The 19,316-nt window shown below is 44.5% G+C and overlaps 1 protein-coding gene across 1 annotated transcript in view; it reads left to right on the top strand.

Annotated features, from left to right (window-relative positions):
• Positions 1-4,533: 4,533 nt before the first annotated feature.
• Positions 4,534-19,316, top strand: part of LOC119374677 (1-phosphatidylinositol 4,5-bisphosphate phosphodiesterase) — a 137,677-nt gene continuing 122,894 nt past the window's right edge. The window contains exon 1 of the mRNA XM_049410976.1: positions 4,534-4,854. The gene's annotated coding sequence lies outside the window, so the exon portion shown is untranslated. The remainder of the gene's footprint in view (positions 4,855-19,316) is intronic.

Genomic DNA, 19,316 nt, shown 5'->3' on the forward strand with positions numbered 1-19,316 from the left:
ACAGAAAACTCGGGCGGGTATGCGCCACAGGAATTGGGCAAGCCCCACTACCGAGTACACGCATTCGAACCATATGAATGCGTTGCTGGTGGGAAGGAAAAATGAGGAGTGGGAAAGGGTGAAGCATAGCGTGGCCATGTATAGACCTTTTCACGGGAGAGTAAAAACGCCGCCATGTTGGGCTGCGCGCGGGAGTACAAAGGCTGACGTCACAGCCTCGGCAGTGCACTTGGGGGGGGGGGGTCATGCCTACTTAGCGCAGCCCAGAGAGGATTATGGCGGCACCCAGGGAGCAGTCTGTGAAAAGGTTCATATAGTATAGTACAGCAAGAGTCGGAAAAGGAAGTAAGGGTGATGAGGAGGGGAAAGGGTAAAGCATATGCATATCCTTGTGTAGCATATAGTACAGCATGGGGGTAGGAAAGGTGTAAAGGCGTTTATTTGACTCGGCACTCGGCGACAGTCACGGCAGAGCACGGACTCCCAGCTCGAGCGGCGTTCTGTCAGAAAGGAGCCGAAGAGGACGAAAGGCTTAATAGTATACGTTGCTGGGCTAGTTGGTTCATAATCTTCAAAAATGGCTAGCGCGAAATCGACAGGACAGGCGCTGTCCTGTACATCGCCTGTCCTGTACATCTGTGTTCCTTCGTAGTCCATGTTGATTTCGCGCTAGCCATTTTTGAAGAGGACGAAAGGCGCTCGAGAGGGCGACCCATTACACAGCTCCAAGGCTTCACTACAATTACCCCGGGTACGAAAGGGGAGCCGCCCGGCGACCTAGCAGCTTGTCAATATGAGCGGGTCATGGTAGCTTGGCCTTGAGGCACTCCACGTTGACAATTAATGTCGCGCCCTCGACGGCGCATGTCCGAACTATGGGTTCGATCAGGTAGCGGTATTCACACGGGGGACAAATCCTCGCCCTCCCCCCCCCCCCCCCCGATTTTTTTTTTTTTTGCCATAGCATACAGAGCAGAAAATGACACTCGACTACGCCTGCCTGCCCGGCCCCCACTACAGATAGAGAAGTTGCCTCCCCCCCCCCTCCCCCCCGAAAAAAATTTCTGCCTATGTCCCTGGGAACGTGGGCGCAGAAGTGGTGCTGTCACCGCGAATGCTCTTCTGCCACTCTTGTTCATGCGTTGTAAAGGTCTTGGCAAGCTCGCGACACTCTTCAGCAAGCCCGGCTGTGGCAGAAAGAGGCGTGCACTCAGGTCGATCCGGCTTGTATGGGAGGATTGTGTCGATTGTGTGCGACGGGTGCCTCCGTACAAAAAGAAGAATGGTGAAAAACCAGCAGTGCTCGAGAGGCGTGGTATTAGCGCTAACAGAATCGCCGTAAAATGTACAGATGTGTGCGTCAAAAATTTTGTTCCTGAGCAATTAAAACGCTGCTCAGGAGCTAAACTTATTCATACACTCAGCAGAAATTTCTCCCCTGAAGATGTCGGTGAAGGTGAAACGTCATTGTCGGACGTCTTACGACAGAGGCAAGAAGGCGGAGACCGTGGATGCCGTCTCCAGGACACTTTCTCCTCTTTCAATGTCTATCTCGCGTCCTGTGTACATTAAGGTTGAAAAAAAAAAAAAAAAAAAAAACTGTTGCATGCGAAAACCCGACACAAGTGCGCGTGTAGACGAACTTTTTCCTACAATTGCTTTCGCCGGGAACAATATACTACGAAGAGCACAAACACCCTTATGTACAAATTTGCACTTTAAGGCAACTCGTCGTCTTTTTTCTGTCAATTTGCTGTTTTGTGAACACGAAAAAACATACTTAAGACCTAAGAATTAAGAGAATGGCAACTATAGCTACGTGATCGCTTATTTAAGTGGTTGCGCGTTAATGTCAATTTGGCCACATTGGTGAGTGTGTAACTCCGATCTCACAAAAATAATGCAACATGTTCTTGCAGATTAAGTTAGAGCACGCGCCTGGCTTTAATTCTGCGGAGTTTTAAAAAATTGAAGGTGGCCCCCCTTTTTTATTGAATTTCAAAATATTGAATTTATAGAGACATGCATATGCATTTTGGGTTTGTGTTTGACGTCATTCTCGGCAATCGTATTTGGCAGAACTGTTGATCTAATTTTTGGCAACACTATCGGAAATTTTGGCAATTTTTACTATTTCAGACGCGGAAAAAAATTTTGAAATTAGAGCATTATTTAGCAATGTGCCGTATTTGCCTTTTTTGTTTGTTAAAATATGTGCAACAAGACTGCAAGATAACAATTAACATTTTGGAAATGTACGTTACTCATAGTAGTCAAAAAAAATTTTGAGACCCACAGGTAGAATAGTTCTTTTGTAGGATCTCGTCAAAATCCCATTCTCGCGCAATTCGCAAAACGAGGTCCTGGCTCAGTGGAGACTTCAGAATTTTTTTTGACAAAGGCAATTATTTTTCGCGATACTAAAATTGGTTTCGTGGCCCTGAGGACTCGGACATCAAGATATTTTTTTCAGCGAAATTAAAGAGGGTCCGCATATATATATATATATATATATATATATATATATATATATATATATATATATATATATATATATGCGGTAGAAAAACAGGTCGACAAACGTGCGAAACACAGGTTTTACTAACGTTTCGTCAGGAGGGCCTGCCTTCGTCAGAGTGAATGGTGAATGAACCATTCACTCTGACGAAGGCAGGCCCTCCTGCCGAAACGTTAGTAAAACCTGTGTTTCGCACGTTTGTCGACCTGTTTTTCTACCGCATTTACCACCGGATCCATTGAATTTCACCCCACCATATATATATATATATATATATATATATATATATATATATATATATATATATATATATATATATATATATATATATATATATATTATATATATATATATATATATATATATATATATATATATATATATATATATATATATATATATTGTAGCGAAGCGTTGGCATAGACTTGTATGGACCACTTCCTCTAACGTCGGCTGGTAACCGCTGGGCCATCGTCGCTGTTGACCACCTTACGCGATACGCCGAAACTGCCGCCCTCCCATCGGCTACAGCGCGCGATGTTGCTTCCTTCCTGCTGCACCGATTCATGCTGCGCCACGGTCCACCCCAGGAGCTGCTCAGCGATCGAGGTCGTGTCTTCTTATGGGAAGTCGTCGAAGCCATCCTGAAAGAGTGCAACGTTGTTCACCGGAAAACTACTGCTTACCACCCGCAGACGAATGGCCTCACCGAACGCTTTAACCGCACGCTCGGCGACATGCTCTCGATGTACGTCACCTACGCCTATAATACCGCCCCTCAGAGCACTACTGGTTTCTCCCCCTTTTTCTTATTGTACGGCAGACACCCGTCGCACACAATCGACACAATCCTTTCATACAAGCCGGATCCGTCTGAGTGTGCGCCTATTTCTGCCACAGCCAGACTTGCTGAGGAGTGTCGGGAGCTTGCCAAGACGTTTACTACGCATGACCAAGAGCGGCAAAAGAGCATTCGCGGTGACACCACCACTTCTGCGCCCACGTTCCGCCCTGGAGCACTCGTATGGCTCTCAGTCCCTACCACTGCACCTGGCCTTTCTTCCAAACTGCTGCCCAAGTACGACGGCCCCTACCGTGTCGTCGAACGCACATCCCCGGTCAACTACCTGATCGAGCCCGTTGAACCATCTTCGGACATGCGCCGTCGAGGGCGCGACATTGTCAACGTGGAGCGCCTGAAGCCCTATCATGACCCGCTCATAGTGACAAGCAGGTCGCCAGGCGGCTCCCTTTTTCGTACCCGGGGTAATTGTAGCGAAGCGTTGGAAGTCTGTAATGGGTCGCCCTCTCGAGCGCTTTCTAGTGGGTCGTCCCCTTCGGCTCTTCTCTGACAGCACGCTCCTCGCGCTCAGAGTCCGCGCTCTGTCTTGACTGTCGCCGTTGTGCTTCGTCGACTAGTGCCGTCAACATGGCCGTCAATAAACGCCTTAATATATATATATATATATATATATATATATATATATATATATATATATATATATATTATATATATATATATATATATATATATATATGCGGACCCTCTTTAATTTGTAGTATGTAATGCAGAATGCAGAAGTTGGCGTGGTGTGAAGAGCCCCTGTTACGCGACCAGAATAGAACACGCGTACGATCTGAACGTGCCGGGTATATATCGGATAAATATGTTGTAAATTTATCAAAATGCCGCCCTCTCGGCCTTCGCTCACGGAACTTACGAATAAACACGGGACGTTTTCCTCATCACGACCGCGCACTGCTTGCTCCGTGGCGGCCAAAGGTCAACCGGCCAGTTCAAGATGCGTCACGATGCGCGCGCGCCAGGAGACAGAACGGAGGAGGCATGGCAGTTTCGGTTTCTGATTCGACGCACTGGTCTCGGTTCGGAAGGTGCGTCGGCGATGTTCTGCGCGTGAACGGCGTGAACGTGTCTTTCAGGTTCCCCGCAAGGTAGGAGGGTGCATTTCACGAACTTGGGACAGCTTCATGACAGTATCGCAAGTCCCAGCGCGCCTCCGATCGCCAGTTTTGTTTCTACGCAGCGTTTCTGTTGCGAACTACGAGCGTGCGACCGCCTAATTGGATCAACGCGGCGACCTTGCAAATCCCGCTTCCTAACGACATAAGCGCCAACAAGGGCAAGAAGTCATCCGGAAGAAACCGGGGGACTGCTGAGGTTGTCGAGCAGCGGCATCGGAACAAGCGAGCGGTGCGCCGCCGCGATTGCAACCGAGCGCGCGCGCGGCATCAGTCCCATCGTCATTTCACGCGCGGTGGCTTCCTTCGGCACTGCGGCAAAAGCGGCCCGTCGAGCTTGCGGCAGCGCCGTGCAGGTGAGTGGGACGTCGATGCTTCTTTTTTCGCGTTCTGGCCAGCGCCCCGTCGGTGTGGCCGCGATCGTGCCATCCGAACGGGTTTCTCATCCCTCGAGCGGCGCCGCTTGTCCGCGGGAAGAGCTATCCCCTTCGCTCCTTTCGGGCTGTGGGCGGCCCAAGACGTGCGCTGTCGCGGCGGCACAAATCGGCGATGGTGTCGCTAAACTGACCGTGCCATGCGCGGCAAGCGCCGTTTGTTTACGTCCCTTGCCGGATGATTGATTCGCGGGTGCACGGAGCTGCGTCCGAGCCGAGTGTGTTCGTTTGGTATTCCGCCTCGGCGAAGTATTCCGCGGAAAATGCCGGTCGTGTGTCGTCGGGACACCCTGCCTAGCTGCGGTTTCGAGTGCTCAAACAGCGCTCGTTTTCGGACGCCCGCGGCGCAGATGCTCCCGCGCGCATTCTTGGCTGATACCGGCCGTGAATATTATTTTCGGTTGAGGCCGTCGGAGGCATTTGCTCGTCGTTTCGTTTGATCGTTGTCCTTGCTGCGCGGGAAGGGAAGCGTGCTGCCGTTCTCCGTAATTAGTGACGATGACGCCGGAGGATTCTCGAGAAGGAACTGCAGCGGTTTCGGTCCATGCGGAACCGTCGTGTGTGTGTGTTCCGGTAGCATCGACGGCGCGTGGAATCTTGTACGGCGTCGTCACGTGAAGACAGCGCGCTGCACATCGCAGCATCGTATGCGCGTCGCGTCCAGCCCTGCGCCTCTCTATCGATCACGACAATTGAGCAACTTCTATAAATGAATAGTTCGATAGGACAAATGACGCTTTCGCTGCGACCAATAGCCCCGACCCCGCCGTGTGTTTATCGTGTTAATTTTCCAGCTGTGGGTTCCAGCTACGTACCGCGCGACTCGCAAGCGCGTGCAAAACGTTTGCGCAGACGGCCGGCCTCTATTAAACAGCACATTTCACGCTCCAATCAGTCCCAAGTACGCTTTTTCGTTGTGTTAAACACCCCAATGCCACCATTTGTTGTCTGAAGTTGTGTCAGTACAGTTCTGTTGTTGAAAAGTGCCACAATCCATCCACTAGCAGCGAATGTTTTCACATGCAATACACTCGATCTTCTTCTATTTAGCATTGTATCGCAACACACACACACACACACACACACACACACACACACACACACACACACACACACACACACACACACGCACGCATATATATATATATATATATATATATATATATAATATTGATTTATGTTTAGATTTCAGTCACCAAGATAAGGTTTTCAGCAGGAAGTGGTATTTTTAAGCTCATGCGGGGGGGGGGGGGGGATGTGCCTTTGAGTTACGCAGCATGCCACTGATGCACAACAACTTCTAAACATTCTTATAGTGCTGTCAGTTTGAGCATATCACAACACTTGTCGGCCAAGGAGTTTTGCTGTAGCCAACATTTCGACAAAAGTAGTTTTGGGGCAGCGTCTTGTGCAGTAATGTAGCCAGAAATTTCTTTCAGGAAGGGTTCAACCATATTTTATGCGAGTTTGTGTGTTTGTATGTGTGCGTGTATATATACACATGCAAAATTGAAAAATTCGGGGGGGGGGGGTTGAACCTGCCCTGGCTATGCCCCTGATCTTGTACTAAATTTATAAAAATTAGTCTGTGTCCCTATGTTGTGGTATGGTGACGTGACTTGTTCTTCAAAGACAAACGGGGCCCTCTGTCACAAGAAGAGGTATAGCAGAGACTAGTGGCACGAATTTCTAGCTGGCACGTAAAATGATCAAAACACATAAGGATGCCCTACCTGGTCAACTACTCAAGTATTCACCTTATTTGGCTGTAATCTTCAACATATCATTGCAACCTAAGAGGTTACCCAAGGAATACAGATTTACGAACGAAACACCCAAACTATAGATCTGGTGGCCAGAGCAGTGCATGCAACTAGAAATTAGTGTCACTTCTGTTCGCTTAAAAGTGCATTCTGTAAAACCCGCCTGGCCTCGTTAATAGTACCTTCAAAAACACAGTCTCCATAATGTTTCAACATAGTTTTCGTTCAGGCTTATCTTGTACAACACAGGTCACTGAATTCCTTGACGTGATGCACCATTTAGGTTTAACAACTCTGTACCGAGTGATTCGATCCTTTTACATTTCACATAGGCGTTCAGTGTCATAGCGCATGACTTTCTGTTGCACATATTGTCACTTGTTAGCTTGCCAGGCTCATGCTTAGGATGACTCAAAGATTATCTCCAACATTGTGAACAATGCATTGCGATTGTCATCATCCCCCGTGAATATCTGCAAGTATCAGTGCACGTTACAACATTATTTTCTGTTTTCATTAATGATTTCCTTAGTAAATCTACTATTGCATCTTTCGCACCAACAATTGGGTGCTGTAATACTCATCTCTTGACGAAACACTTTACAAACTGACCTGTGTGCACATTTCATTCTTGGTGAGATATGTATTCACGATGGAATGAAGTGCAGCAAAGTTCTATGCATTTCTTTCTCCAAGCAAAAAACAATGTGCCATGCATGCACATATTTTTACAATGCAGGACCAGTTCATTTGGCATATAGTGTTCTATATTTTGATGTTGCAATTGCCACTACAGTGGACTGGGCTGTGCATGAGTATGTTGTAACAGACAGTGCCAAGGAGGTGCCAAACATATTTAAACAAAATTTCAAGCATGCATCATATAGTCATTAAAAATGACATCATATTTCATTACTAAGAGGCTAGTACTTGAGTATGCATCTGTAACACGGGAGCCTATATACAAATCTCCTTCCAGGTAAATGAGAGTGTGGAAGCAGAGCGCAACATTTATCATGGACAGATCATAGCTTGTCACTTTTCTTGCCAAACTATTCACCCAATGTAACCTCCCCGCAATAATGCCTTCTGGGTGCTTCGTGTAATCCTACAAAATAAATGAATCGTTTGGTGGTGAGAACATCACAGTGGGCATCATGGCTTCCACAAGTTTTGAACTCCCTGCAGCATTTTGTTGTCACTGGAACAAAGCACAGCATCTAATGCTACTTGTTCTGTTCTTTTTCATAATGATTGCACAGATACGTTTCTGCTGCTTCCGTATGAAGCAAGCATCATCTATTGTTTAAGTGCCCTTTATAGAAGAGAAGGAGCGTATTTGCCAGACAGTTGGCCATCGTATTTCGGCACAATGTGTCATAACATGCAGTACAAGTGAACAGATTATTAGGTTAGTTGGTGATGGTTGGCAGTGAAGTAACACAGAGAGAAGAAGGAAAGTTGGATGATCATTTGACCACTTTGGACAACATCATCTTTAAAGTGACATTACACGTCGAGAAATGGAAAAGGCCATGAGATGTGAGAACACAGTTCTAATACCGGTGTCTCAAAGTCCAACATTGATCACGATTAAGCCCGATTGGGATGAACTTCTCAACATTGATTGGCTCCTTTCTGTAGCTTGCGTAAGGAGCCAATCATGATCGTGAAATTCAATCCGCATTAGGTCCAATCGCGATCAAAAATGACCGTGTAGCACTGGTACAAGGCGTCTACTTTCATGCCACCTCGGCAGTGCAGGCCATCTAAATAAGCCTCATGTTGCAGCAAATAAGCGCATAACTTATGAAATAAGTTATGCGCTTAATTCTTGCACCTATCTGCATCTGTCATACAGATGAGAGATGCTTGTGAAATCAAAAGTTGGATGGAATTTCATCTGATTGGGAAAGAAAACGCTGACAAAAAAAAAGGTGACAAGCAAGGTAACAGATACTTTCATTTAATGGACTTTTCACCCCTCAGACAGGAGGCTCACTTTTTCATTTTTTTTTTTCAATACGAGACGGTTATTGCGAAGGCATATAGCGCACAAGTGCAAATGAAAACAAAAGAATAAGTCAGCCAGTTTCATATTTCCTATGTTTACATCCATATCTTTCACTTGCCATGCGACTACTGTGTTCAATTAGGAATTTTCTAATTACTTAGGTTCACAACCTCTTGGATCGTCTCCACTAGCCGCTTGTTTTTCTCCTCCTTCTTTGTGTTGCACCACCATTCTTGCGATAAACACGCGGTGGATATGCAGACATGCTAAACTGTCAAATGAAGACCCCACTTCATTTTAATGACCTTCGGCCTAAGTGTTCATCATATCATCATTACTCTTGTCTGATTTTAACTTTATTGGTACACGACTTTCGGTAGATACCAGATTGTTTGTATGTTGTACTGTGTGCATTTCACTTCCGTGGTTTGTTGCAGATAGTGGGTTCTTACTTATTTATTGTTTTTGGGGTTCTGCATTTGAAAACATTATATATTTTTTTTTGGATCCTTTCACACCTTTGTAGGTTGCAGCACAAAAAAATTTTTTGATTTCTTTTATCTTTCACCCAGAAACCTCCCAGGGGAAAAAGAAACAAGCAGTTAGGCGTATTTGCGAAGTGAGGCATTGCATGTGGTTTGCAATCTACAGCCACTTGTGCGGCAGTGAAAACATATTTTGTTCTTATTTCACGCTATGTCCCCACTATTCCGAGGGCTGTAATAAACAACTTTTTAGGATAAAGGTATATATCCAGTATGGGCTGTTGGGTTACAGATGACTTAAGCACTTTGCGGAAACAGGAATAGAGTCCATTCCATGTTCATTACAGTGTGACGGATAAGAGAAAAGGCCAGGACTGTCAAGTCGATAAACTGCTTGAATGACAACCCTGTCTTTGTCCACTGCTAAAAGGAAGCCTCTACGAGCAATCTCCCATCACACCTGCCTCCAAATTTCCCGATCTCATTCCAACACCTCCACCATCATTCAACTATATGTTTCACTTGTCGCGGTCAGCTAGTGGCTGTTGTCATGGGTTCGATGCTGGCCACTGTGCAAAATGCAAAACACCCGTGCTTTGATTTGGGAATCCAGGGCGGTAAAAAAATTAAAGTCCTCCACTACGATATGTCCCCGTAATCAGGCACAGTATAAAAAATTAAATAATTTTAACTGTGCTTCACTTCTAACTCTGTCGGTCACAAGTTTCCTGCTTTATACGTGGCATGTCCTATTCAACTGCAATTTTTTTTCCCTCTTAATCTTGGCTAGATATATCAGGTGTTTGCTGTACTGCCATATTTCTATTTCTTAAAGTGATATGTTCGTTTCCATCTTGCATTATTCTGCATGTTATGTGCTTGGCAGCATTTTAGCGCAACTTTATAGAGCGTGTGCCCAAGCATACGCTTTATAAATTTACATACATTTAATCTTTATGCATTTGAAGGCAAAATTTAGCTGAGATATGGTCACACAAAGTACAAGATCTTTTTCAACCTAAGCAGTGAAAACTTCTTAATATTGGGGAACAAGAAGAGAGAAAAATACAGCGTGGAAAGCTTCTAAACATAGTTCTTAGTGTTGCAGGTATTGTGAATTTGGCCAGAACACGCAACACAGAACAGTCTTTCAAGAAAAGGTGTAGTGCTTCAGTATTTGCCTCCTGCATAGTTTCCTCCTCCATTTTTGTGCCTTGTGATCTTGCTGTTTGCCAGACATGCTTCCGTTGCTCACAAAAGTCAGAGCCAATCACCCGTCAACTTTTGTAGCACCTCTTCAGAGCCTTTATGACCTCTATTTAACCACAGCATGGTTGTAGAAGTGGCTGTCTTCACAGCTGTGCTCGATTATGGCTGAGCACTGGTAACTGTTGTAAACGAGTTGGTGCAGGCTCAGTAAGGCTAGTGCCTTGTTCTTACATCAACGTAGCTGGTCAAGATTTTCTGTGGTTGCAGCTCTCATAATCAATCAAGCATGTACGATAAAATGACCGTTTCCTACTGCTACTGTCTGTAAGTTAGAATCCTTCTGGAAAAGGAACACTCCGATTCTTTTTCTACGTTTGAAAATGGGATTATTCAACTAAAAATATAAAATATGATTTTTAAGGAGTTATGCCTCCTCTTTTTAAAAATTTTTTTGATTGTGCTTAATCCAAACACGCTTTTAATATACAGTTTAATGTCTGACACCCATGGCAACTATCATAACTGTTGTGGTTACGAGGTAAGAATGACGTGCTAACTTACAAATGCGACATGAGAATCAGAATTGAATACTGTAGGACGGGTCAGACAAGGTGATGCTAGCAGATCCATTTAGTCCAGAGGCACTGTCCAAGCTCAAGCACAAGGATGATCAGGCACGTGATGGCTATATGCAAATGGGAATGACGAAGTACACTCAAACCTCGTTATAACAAACGCAGATATCCGAATATCCGTGTTATAACGAAGTAAATGAAGAATAGTCTTGTCATAGATACAGTGTTACAAATATGTGTTTATAGCGAGTTTTTTTGATATAACGAACTTATTTTCGTGTCAGATGCGACTGTTATAATGAGGTTTGAGTGTACATACCTAGTGCCTATTCTAATTAGTCCACCTTGTGGAAGTTGCTAATCTGGCCGCATATTGAAGATAGGCTGAATGCGGAATAAGGTGCATCACAGGGGAGACATGAAACATTTCTGTGCTCTGACAACTGGCTGTCAATGACGGAGTGAAGCAGAGTGACCAGATAGTTCATTGCGGAAGCCTGTTGTCAAGTGGTGTGTGGGCCAATGTACCTGTGTAGGACCATCTCGTAGAGTTCAGAGGTTCAAGCGGGAGTCCATGAACCAGGAGAAAAAAAGATTTGGTTTTTAGGATGGAAGGCGATGTTGCAATGTTTACAATAGCAGCGTATTCTTTCTTCTTGACTAGCTTCTGTGTTTCACCACGCAATTATGTGGCAGTGTGTAACTCGAGCCGCAAACTCTTCTGAGAGGACGGCGTTAGGTGAAACAGGTCGCTTAATTTTTTTCACTGTCCAACATTTAGACATGTCGTACATTCAGTACATGAGCCGTTCATTAAACGTCCTGAATGTTTAAGGTGAAAGCCTTAAATGTCTATGTTTCAAGGTTGTGTGAGGTCCAAAAAATATGCCCCAGAAAATAGAAAAGTATGTGAGCGGCATAGCTCCTTTGTCCACTTGTCCACCTCGTCTTTTTGGCATTCGCGTGAGTGAAAAGAAAATGAAGCATGTGAATACATGAACGGCGTGCCCACTTTGTCGTTGCGTGGTTCGCGTGAGCGGCAGCACAGTGTGGCCGGGAAGAAGGTTGAGACACGTGCTGGTACACTGGTCCTGCAGTGAAAGTCCTGCCAAGCATGCCTTGTCTAGACGGGATGGAGAAGCATTCACTTCTAGTTGGGGCCAGGACCAATTTGGCTGCTTCTGCTCGGTGGCTGTGGGTTCTCACACTGCTGTCGCATTTCGAAAACTCCATTGCATCTTGCCTATACGTCGGCGCGTGGGCTTAGAGCATTATTCCACATCGCTATGGATCCAACTAGGCTTTTGCCTTCACATGCTTAGAAAGTTCATAATCTTTTATTATGGGGGAATATGGAAAAAAGTGAGAAGTCCCTACGGGGAAACTGTCAGATTGTGCGTAAGCATGTATCGATACCCCTGGCGAACTTATTTTCCCATCTGTGTTGTGTTCTACCAATGGCAGCGTTCAACCTAGCATGTGAGCTCAGTGTCCACATATGGCGTGGGACTGCAGCACCACCTGTGTTGTGATGCAAAATGCATGGGCTGTCAGAGATTGGTGGCATTTCCATTGGTGCAGAAATGTCTTAAGGGACGGCAGATTCCGCGACCACCGAAACGCTTTGGAGATATGGTGTGTTTGGCTTAAAATTTTTGGCGGAACCTGAATTTTCTTGATGACTGCAAAACTTGGCTGTATGTGTGGTCCTAGACCTGGCTTTGTTTGTTTTGTACCACTGGTACAACATATTTATATGGTTCAGATATATTTTGCCTTCTGCTAATGCCAGTGAGTAAGACAGTCGACTTCTGAGCGTTCAGTGGATCGCTAAAGGCACGTTTACACTATATCAACACAATGCAGACTGGAGGCAGACGCAGACAGTTGGCTGGCGAGTTGGCAGCCAATGGTGTTGCCAAACCGTTTGTTCATTCTAGGCTGACGCCACTGCCGACGCTTCCAAAGGCAGTATGCCATCGTAGTGTAACATGATGGCAGGTCAAAAACTCCAGCAAAATGCATTGGCAAATTTGTCGTCGGGAGGTCTTCGGGAGATTGATGGTCGAACAAGAATCGACCATGATTTGCTCAAACCAAATGTGTGACGCTTCGAACCTCAAAGAGGAGATCCCAGGCGAGATAATGGAGGCCCCCCGTGAGACCCTCTGGCATTGGACAATGGGCATCTTGTGTGCTCCTTTGATGTCTTCTCTTCACTTCCCCTTTGTTTATCCGCACGTCCGGTCTGTGACGCAGCGGGAGGTGGTGGGGTTGCGCCGTGTTTGCCGAGAGGGATAATGGTAGAGAAGAGGGGCCCGCTGACATGAGGGAATGAGCGCAGCAGGCGATTCCCCTGTTTCAGTTTTTTCGCTGAAGTCCGGTCGGTGTCGTCGCGCGCACCTCCTGCGTGACTAAAGAATTGGCCAACGAGTGCTTCGCAGGGCAATGACGCTTCGCAGGACGATTATTTTTTAGTGTAGTGAGGGAACTTTTGCCAATTTTTTCATCTCGGCAGTGCTCTAGACATGAACAAAATATGAGGACAGCACAGTGCCGGCTAGGTCAGCTGAAATGGGAAGACCTGCAAGAGCAGAAGAAGCAGCAGTTGAAGTGCAAGGCTTCTCTCCTTTGGGATTTGTGGGAAGGAAACCCTTCTGTGGACTCCCTCGGTTGGATGGCTCATGCTGCGTCGTATCCAAGGGTTGCAACCAACGAGATCTTTTTTTAGATGTTGCACACGAAAGGATGCATGAGAGGCAGTGATGTCCCTGTAGAATAGATCCTTACAATAGTACCTGAAAAGTGTCTGTAAGTCTCCTAGTGGACACTGTGCCACCATTAGAAATGCCGAGATACAGACAGTTTGGTTATGTTGGACATAGCAGACACATATTGAAGATAAAGCTTAGTGGGTAAAATGTTCATGAGAAGTCTCAGTTATTGTGCACTACGTATTGGCATTATGGTTGCTTACATATGGTGTCTATCCCAAACTACATTTTCCATCTTTGATTCGGCACCCCTCGCAAAACTACCATAAAATCCCAAGCGAGTGAACCCCCTCATCAAGTCGGAATTGCCGGTAAAAGGGGTCACTTATAGCAACTGATGGTCAGTTATAGCAACTGAGTGGATATCAAAGGAAGGGAAGAGACGCCGAGGGACAGTAGTGAGTTACATGAAGCGATGAGATTAAGAAGTTCGCCGGGACAAAATGGAATCAGCTCGCACAAGATGGGGCGAACTGGAGACCACTGGGAGATGCCTTTGTCGTGCAGTAGACGTTAAATGAATAGTGGGCTGTGAATAATAGTGCTGACTCACTGCGTTACTCTCAAGGTACTCTTTTCTTCATAAACAAACCAACCAACACGTTCTCTCTAATGTCGCACCCTTTCCAGCTGCACACCTTTTGACTCTTGGCACTTCCTCCAGGTCTATGTGGCATATGTTTGTAAAGGAATGTTCTGCTGCGCCTTGATCATCTTAGTGCTCCTTGGCTTGCACTTTGACCTTCACTTTCTGCAATCACTTCTCAGCTGGAAATATGTGATCATTAGCCACGCTGTCTTGATCTCTGCCCTGATCTCTGGCATTCTCTTGGCCTTGGAGGCATGTATCCTTGACCTTGCCTTGTTTATGGCAGGCCTGGCCTACTGCTCTCACAATCCTTTATTGCCTCCACACTCGCATTCTATCTCTAGCTCTGAGGTGTTTTCATTGAACGTCGAAAGACGATCTTGTCAACTCAGCCCTGAAGTGCTATTCTGTATACCATATTTGAGGGCCTCTCTCAATGACTTGACAACACCAACATTGCAGAATTTTCCAGTGTGCCTTGGTTAATGTGCCGTCCCATAATTTCACTAGTTTTCATTCATTTCTGCCTGTCCGCAGGCTGGGCTGGCCTTACCTCATTCGGCACCCTGTGCAAAGTTGTGCTCGCACCGTAGATTCTGGACTCTTGTAGTGCTGATAGAACACTCTCAGCAAGGCCCACTCCAGTGGGGTTGCTCGCTGCTTTAGGCTCGATGGAATGCTCTGTTATATGGGCCATGACATTAGTTGTGCCCAGGAAGCAAACTGTAATAGACATTAACTCCAAGTGGCTGATCTCAGGTGTACAGAATCAATATTATGGAATTATCCTTTGCAGCTTTTAACCATTCTGCTATGTGCTTGACCACTATCTTTTCCATCATGCCAACTATTTCATTCTTAATTGGTTTTACGCAATAGCGATTGGCCCCATCTTGACAAAGCACGCACCTAAAGTGCTCTTTCATATCCTCATCGTATTCACCAAACAGCTTGACTAATGCCAGAAACTTTCCATTGTTTTTTTTTTCTTTGAAAAGCCGGTCTGAAGAGCCAGGAAATACTATGCGATGCTTGGAGAGAATGAGTCTTATCCTGATGATGCACTCTGATATGCACTTCCAGCATTCCTTCTCTTGAGTCATAATGAGCTTGTGTTCTTGGTAAATGCATTCCCTATGCCTTGTTCTGAGACTTGCCGCTGTCCAAGCTTGCTATGACATGAAATGATTTGTTGACTTTTCATTCTTGTTAAAATCTATGTCGTGTGCCCCCAGTCGTTGGATCCAGTGGTCACCAATGACGACCTCAGATTCCTGTTAGAGAGCTTACAGCAGAATTTCGGCCACGGCGATCGCCTTTTGATGGAGGCGAAACAATAGAGGCCCATGTACTGTGTGATGTCAGTGCATGTTAAAAAACACTAGATGGTCGAAAATGTCCGGCGCCCTCAGCTACGGCATGTCTCATCTTGCGGTTTGGCACTTGTATAAAACCCCACAAATTATTATTAACATTTATTGCAGCACATTCTTTGATTAGAAGGTATTTAAATGCTAAATGGATTTGGGGCCAACGAAGTTGATACAGGTGCAGCTACTTTTTTCCTCCCTTCATTGAAACTTGTATAAACCCTGCATTTTGTTTTGTGTGAAGTATTTATAAGAAGCCCTTAGAACGGAGGCGATGGTTGCAATGGAGTTTGTTGTTCACCCTACCCATTGATTGCAAGGAATGTAACGGCTCTGTGTCTGCAGAAGCCAGCGCCGCTTATATACTTCATTGTTTTCGAGGTGCCATTTGAGAAACCTAATTGAGAAATGATGCTTGTGCTCATTGAGGGCAACCTTTGCTCATCAAGGACAAATTCCTTACTGTCCTTTTCTATGTCGCATTCACTCGTGTGGGTCGGTGGATGGGGCGTATTTCAGGTTCGCTCTTAGAAGAGGTGGCGAAGCGAGGGCGGTCTCATTCGAACAATGTGTGTGCTTTATTTACTCTTTTTTGTCAAAAAAAGGGGGTTGAGCATGACTTTTTTCGATTAAAAATGTCTTGCTAGAAGAGGGGGGGGAGTGCATTAGGGACATAATACGAGGTGTGTGTTAAAAACAGTATCGAACATTTTTCTTTTCTCCACATAAACCAATGAAGTGTGGAAGGCTTCTTTCAGTAGAGATATGGAGGAGACATGCATGCATATGCGTAAATTTCTTTCCACCCCTAGAAAGTGTCGGTTGCTGGTCAGATTGCTTGTCAGAGAGTGCTTGTCAGATTGCAGTAAGTCAAAATGGCGGAACAACATAAGCAGCAGTATTGCATCAAAATTTTGCTAGAAGCTTGGCGATGGCAAAGTGTTGGGTAACAAAGCGATGAGGGCACTCGAATTATTTCATTAAATCGGGAAGTTCATAAAATTGAAGAAATAATTTTTCGGTACATCGAAATCTCAAATTTTTACTTAGCGTCACCCGAAAGGTTCCGTGGCATTTTATTTGCCACTAATACACGCCTGCGTGCGTGAAAAGTCCCCCCATGAATCCCTCCCATGTCCGGGCAATACATGCACGGTAGATGGTCACATGAAGCTACGACAAACTGCCGATATTCACAGACAGGGAGAATGAATGCATTTCATTAATGTGCGAGCGGGCAGAGCAAGAAAGTTCTAAGGAGACAATCAGTGCCGTCAGCTGCATAAACCATCAAATAACGAAACCAACGACTGTGTTCCTGTGGGAGTACTTGCAAGGACTTCAAAACACTACCCCCTAGCACCATTTGATAAGTAAAAACGCTACCGACTGTGGCATGCAGCCTCACTAAAATAAAACTAGTGTTGTGACTAGGGTGGCTAGATGTTTGAACATGATGTCATTACAAGGCACGTCCAAAGAAAAGCTGTCTGTGTGAAAATTGGAATCTACTTCCGCAAAAAGCTTCGTTAAATCAAGTTCATTGCCACGAAAGCTTTGTTAATTCAAGTTGATGATGACATTGAACCCTATGTAGCTGCCGGGGAATGGAAATTTTTTCGTTAGCTCGGGAAATTCTTAAAATCGGGTTTCGTTAGATCGAGTCTTAACTGTATTTTACTTACCTAACTTTAATCCTTAGGTATAACTGGCCCTGCTCTGCTCTCACAAAAAATTACATAATTGAGAACAATCAGTCTGCGTTGGCGGAGTATCTTCAGAATCAAAGCTTTTTAATCACGGCATACCACAGGGTCCACATTGGGACTCTTGTTGTTTTGAATCTAGATTAGTGATTTACCTGATTTTTTAAAGCTTTCTAACGCTATTTCATAGGCGGATGACACTACTTTTGCCCTGTCTGAGACGTCCATAACATCCTTACTTTTTAAACTAAACAATGAACTAGAAAGAGTTGTCGAGTGGTGTCAGGTAAATCGTTTAATCTTAAACCCTAGAAAAACTCAGTTTATGGTATTAGGTATTTAAATCTAACCAGAGGTTGTTGTCATGTATACCACAAGTAACCCTCAAGAGTAATTTAATACCTGTAACAAACTGTGTGTCATTTCTTGGGATAAAATTAGATTGTAAATTGAAATTTACTTATCACATTGCAATCACTAAGCAAAAAGCCACCTTTGGCATTAGAGCACTAATCAAAGCACAAGCACACTTTCCACTGCAGGCTTTATTATCATTATACATTGCATTCATTATTAGTCTTATATTACCTATGGGATCACTTCATGGGGAAATACATCTAATGTTAACCTACCTCTCATCTATTTAACATATACAGATTATGACTATTCCTATTATGACTAGTAGTTCTTTTCAACTTAACGCTTTCACACTTCTACAGGAAAGGTAAGGAACTGTGCGGTTGACGGAACACAAGAAGAAGTAGTACACAGGACTGCACTCGTCCTGTGTACTACTTCTTCTTGTGTTCCGTCAACCGCACAGTTCCTTACCGTTCAAATGTCGTACCAACTTTGTACCAACTAGCCCCCCCATGCACTTTACTTCTACAGGACAACTCCATTCTACCCATATCTGGTTTGTTGCTTGAGTATCATTTAAGTATTCTCTTTTTTACATTACTTCATAATTGTCTTCCTTATGAATTTATTAATGGTAGGTTACGAAGTGGTACTAACTGTACTAGGTTTGTATGCAGTCTCAATTTTCTGCTTCCTCGCTGTAATATCAACTATGGAAAAATTACATCATTTACCTTCGCTTAAAATTTGGAATGACCTCCCACTCTCACTTAAACGGCTAACTTTTCCTTAAACACATTCAAGCATGAATTAAAGATTTTTATTCTTTGTAAATAGTTTCTTCACGATAGTTTGGATAACTGATATTTTGATCATTTTTTTATTGTATACATGATTTATGTTGGTTTTTGATGTTCTTGATGGATCTTTTTCTTTGTATTTACACTTTAATTCTTTTTTTGTTGTTCTTGCCATTCACCTTCTTTATGTTTTACCGGGGGTCTCATTTGCAGTCATTGACTTTAGGACACTCACCTGCATATTTGTTTGTACCTATCATAGTAACTTGAATTGCTGATGAACTGAAACTGACAAATCTTTTACCATGCTGCACAAGGGTACCATTCAGGCTTAGGGAAAAGAATTTGCTGTGCATGTAGGTTAGTCACACTGCTGCCTGAGGCACACACCTGTCTCTGTCAAAACTGACAAGATAACTGACTCTGCCAAAGCCAAGCTTCAGATTCCATATTGTCACTTGCACACCTGCAATCTGCAGCACTGGATAAGTAATTCCTTCATTTGGCAAAATAATAGTGCACAAAAGCTGTTGAATGAACACGGATATATTTTTTTACGTCCATTGACATCTGCAGACGTGCAAATCCCTAAGTTTCAGATTGCACTCCCACCTGTGCAAGTATCACGGGCAGCTGCTGTCAGCATCATGGATGCACTGCGGATGCCATAGCGTGTGTTATGAAAGCTTCGATTACAATTAGAACAAGAAGTTTGTTTACAGAATTTACAACGACTGTC

Source organism: Rhipicephalus sanguineus, chromosome 11, assembly GCF_013339695.2.
Source record: "Rhipicephalus sanguineus isolate Rsan-2018 chromosome 11, BIME_Rsan_1.4, whole genome shotgun sequence".
Lineage (NCBI taxonomy): Eukaryota > Metazoa > Arthropoda > Arachnida > Ixodida > Ixodidae > Rhipicephalus > Rhipicephalus sanguineus.